This window comes from Crocodylus porosus, unplaced genomic scaffold (assembly GCF_001723895.1).
Source record: "Crocodylus porosus isolate Cpor-Errol unplaced genomic scaffold, CroPor_comp1, whole genome shotgun sequence".
In the NCBI taxonomy this organism is placed as follows: Eukaryota; Metazoa; Chordata; order Crocodylia; family Crocodylidae; genus Crocodylus; species Crocodylus porosus.
In genome coordinates this window covers 31,236,963-31,241,671 of record NW_017728914.1, presented here as the reverse complement: position 1 = coordinate 31,241,671, position 4,709 = coordinate 31,236,963, and positions in this window count along the sequence as shown.

Here is a 4,709-nt window from a genome sequence, read left to right as displayed (position 1 = left end):
AGATGCTTTTGGTATAAGCTGTTATAAAAGAAATGCTAGTTCCTGGAGTCTTGTGTTGGAAAAGGAATGCACAGAGTCTTCCATTCATCTTTACAAATCCAAAATGATCTCTTACATTGTGATGCCCTCCTGTGGTTTCAAAGTAGTACTTTTTAGTAGAATCATCAGGGACAAGTAAGCAAAATATATTTGATTTTATATAATCTTGCAAATTTTATAAACCGTAACAAACCCTATAAAGGTATATTTAAAATGCTGGAACATGATAGCCAAGCGCCTGTCTATTTGAGGTTTTAGGATAACATTTTTTTTAGGCAGGGCTATTGGCCTAGGTATTACCTGTATTGGGAAGTTAAGCTGTTTCTGAAAATGCTGTTTCTCAATTCATTGAGCTGCTGCTAGCACTGAAATAATGTAATGTAGTGCCTGTCAAAAAACATTGAACCTGTGTGAGAACCCCTGGGAACTGTTTTAAAGAAAAGACTACAATACCTATCCCTGTTTTTACCAATGTATTGCTTAAACCAACTGAAAAGTAAATCTAATCAAAATGGCATGGAAATTGTCCTAGCATGTGAACGTTCCTCCTGGTTTTTAATGTCGGTCTAAATGAGTAGATAGAGATGGAAGTCATCAAAGTTCTCTTTGAAATCTAGGAGCAAATAATATTCTTTTGAGTCTTGTATTTTGCACTCTTGGTTACTTGGACCTTGGGATGTCAGTCCGTTTCTCAGGGTACCCTGTTACAGTGCATCAGCTCTTCTCAAACTAAGAACTTTGGGTACGCATACATACATAGGGAGGCTGCTCTGACACGCTGTAATTAGTCTGCTGGAGTGTGGTAACATTGTACTCCAGCAGAGCCCAGTGTCACGCATGTGACTGTCCCCACACTGAAAAATGGTGGTGGGGTTCCTTTAACTAAAGCTCGTTCGATGAGCTTTAAGGCACCCTGCTACCATTTTTCAGTGCGGGGATGCTGATACACGTGATGCTCCAGGTGCTTTAACTGAAGCGGTTCCCGGAGACACTCTAATTAAAACACACCCGCACTGTTAGAACATGTCTATAAATGCCCTGTTCTTTCAGGACATGTGGCTAGAGGCAAGGATATGAACTTTACAGCTTACTGCCTTTTACAGAAAGGGGAAACACAGGATCAGGGAGGTCTTGTGTGGGTCTTTCCATAAGATTGAGGAAAAACTAACAGTAGCAAGACCTTTGCGTGCATGTGTAATACACTTGCACAATTTAGTTTTTGCATCTGTTTATTAACACATAAGCCAAGAAGACAAGAATGGAAAAATAAGCTTGAACATTTGAATTTTTGCTGAACTGTGCCAGCCGATTGATTTGCCCACTGGCTTTGATACTTCCTTTTAAGGGGCTCCATCTCCTCCTCCTGTACTGTCCTCTTTCTCTAATCTCTTCAGTTTGACTTCTTTCCATCATCCTTTACTGTCTCACCAAGGATTCTGGTGAATCATGGAAGCTGTACTTTTGCTTATATTTTCTCTCTTGCTGTAAATTTATTAAGAGCCTTTGAAAAGCTAAGCTGCATTTTCACAGCTTGCTTGACAGGCTGGGATCTGTTGGGCAAGGTGTATCTTTTAGACATTTTTCTCTAGTTGTATGGACCTGTCCACAGCAGGGGTGGGGGAAAGGGAGGAGGGGAGGTGTGTGTGTGTGTGTGTGTGTGTGGGGGGTTGTTAGTTCATTTTCTAAACTGATTAGATGACTCTGTCCATTCATGTAGGATGAATCTGAACAAATGTATTGTCATATTTTCCCTCTAATGGTGGTCAAATATGGATAAATATCCTATTGTCATAGTTAGTTGTTAACTACTTTTTTAGATCTAGGGTCTTTGCTGTACATGTTATGGAAAATAACTGGGATGCAATACCTGAAGTGTTGGCAGTTGAGTTGAAATGGGTAAAATTCAAAGCATGAGATTTTGTTATTGATTTCTATGAGCTGTGAATTTTACTCATTTCAGCTCAGTTGCCAGCATGTCATGGGTATCACAGTCCAGTTATTTTCTATAACATGTATAACAAACACTTAAGATCTAAAAAAAAAAGTAATTAACAACCAACTAAGACAACAGGTTATTTACCCATTTGACCACCATTAGTGGGAAAGCGTGACGTTTTACAATTAAGCTGTGAAGTTAACTTAAGAAGCTAAATAGGACAAATTCACACTAACATTACTTGACTTTCTGTTAGTACTTCAATTATTCCTTCTAGCGACTGCTCCAGCTACAGCTCTCAGAAGTAGGCCCATTTAAGGTGTCTTGGTTGTGGCAGCTAAAGCACAAGTACAGTGATTAGCAACCAGGATCCTGCGACAGTCTTTGAAGGGTGTTGCTGGGAGAGGAAATAAGTGCAGGCTCTTCTCTGTCTGGCTGCTCCTCCTCCTCAGCTTCTCTTCAAGCAGGTAAGCACTATAAAAAATAAATTATGTCTTTGAAACGTGGTGCTGATCAAGCCACAAATGTTATGGAGAAATGGCTCTGGTCTAAAAGGTTTGATAGCTTTTGCCCTTGTAAATTCTGAATATGTTGGCTTTAATTTCTAAATTTGCTCAGGGTAACCTTTTATGGTGTAATGATTAAAAAAAAAAATAACTGCAGCTGCTGTTTTGCCCAAACTAGCATTCCCACCAGAGCTACCCCATTAGGATGCAAATGCAGCACACATTAAAACTCATAAAAGAGAGAATTAATGAAAGTAAAGCAATTAGCTGAATTACCTGATAACAAAGATAAGCAGTTCAAACAGTAAACTTATTTGAAAAAAACAGTATTTTCTTCTGAAACGACATCTGTAAGGAGCAAAGTTCTAATACAGTTGTCTTCTAAACAGGGATATGTGTTCTCTTCTAGGCCAGCTTACAGATGAATTGCCAGGGACAAGTCCTTTCTTTACTAAAGGCTTTTGTTTAGCTTCTGGGAAATTTCTGAACAAAGTGCAGTAGGATAAGGATGCAGAGAATAAATAGCCCACTTGAACTATGGCCTCCTTATTTTTGCCATTATCTTATTGTAACTCAACAATTTGTAACATTACTTTGGCCTGTAGGTATATGCCTTTTACAAGTTTAGCAATTCTGGGAAGGACCAGATGAAGGTTCCCTACAGCTAACCCTTGCAGCCCGTACCTGCAGCCAGCTGGACTGTTTTTTTTACTTGACCAAAAGGCTGAAATCTATTAGGCCGATTTGTCTGTGTTGGGGTTGTGGGCCATGGCCCACCACATTTACTTAGTAGTCCCCTCTAATTGGGGGCTAGTGGGGACACAGACAATTGAACATTGTTTAGTCATTTTTTGTTCCCTGCATTCAAGTGGTCAAAGGGTTAAAAAAAAAACCGCACTTCCAGGGGACACTGAGCAGAGCACCCCCGACAGCACCCACTGACTCTCAAAGGCAGCCACTGAAATCTGTTAGGGGAGAATGGGAAGTTGTGGTTAAATCACTGGAGGTGAAAGGAAAGAGCATCATGAGGTAACTGGCTAGATTTCTGACATCTTATAAATGCCAGGAGTTTGGTGCATAAACTGCTGAAACCTCAAACTCTTAGAACATAACCAAAACTCCAGCTTAACTGGGATCACAGAGATTTGGTGGGATACATTTCAGGACTGGAATAGTGGTATGGAGAGGTACATAGTGTATTCTAAGTCTATAGCCTTAGGACCAGAATCAGGTAAGGGACTTATGGATAGACACCAATGAGTGTCACTTACATGGAGCTGGAGTAAATGTTCTGGGATAGCTTGCCCTGAACTCTTCAGGCCTCTTAAGGCTTACTCCCTTATTTCTCAGAGTACCTTATGCTTCTTATCACAGCGTTGATATTGACAGCATCTTAAGTCAATTCAGAGCTGCAGTTAGCAGCTTTAAACTTGATGGCTGCCAGTCAATTTTACAAGTGACCCAGTTACAGGGCAGGGTGGACAGCTGGGCTGACTTGGGGCTGGGGCGACCCTGGGATCTTGGGGTGGTGACAGTGCAGGGCCGAACCGTGATCCGCTGCCTGCTCACCCCTGTGATGGGTGGGGGTTGTGGGCAGGGAGCGGATCCCGGCGCTGTGCTGTCACTGCTCAAAGATCCTGGCCCGACCGCTCCCTGCCCAGCTGTGCAGGCCTGCATGGGTCTTGGCTGGCCCTGGCTGAGAAGAGCATGGGATGTGCAGGCAGCAGATCACAGCTGTACCCTGGCACTGGCTCCACACTGTCACTGCCGCTTGCTGCTGCACCCCCAACGCTGCCGGGTGCTTCTTGCTTGCTACCTGCGGACAGCTGCCATGCCCACCTCCATCTTGCGCTTGGCATTCACGATGCGTACCCAGTGTCCTGAAGGGGGGACGGGAGGAGGTTCAGCCGTTGCTGAAGACAGCTTTCAGCCATCGAGCGCGCTTCTGCTTGCCCTGAAACAGGTGCTACACGATTTATTACCTGACGCTATCACAACCCCCCCCACCATTGAACCCACGTTGAAGCCCCAGAGCACTGTTGTAAAGAAAAGAACCCCCGCTCCTGTTCCTGCATACTCTTCTATCTGCAACTAAAGCAGCATCTGCCTTGCCCCGACCATGTTTGCCCCATCCCCCGAGGAGCCGCGAGAAGCGCGCGCTCCTCTCACGGGAAGAGGCGGGGTCGGCCCTAACGGTCACTTTTCAAACGCTCCCGCGCACGCGCAAG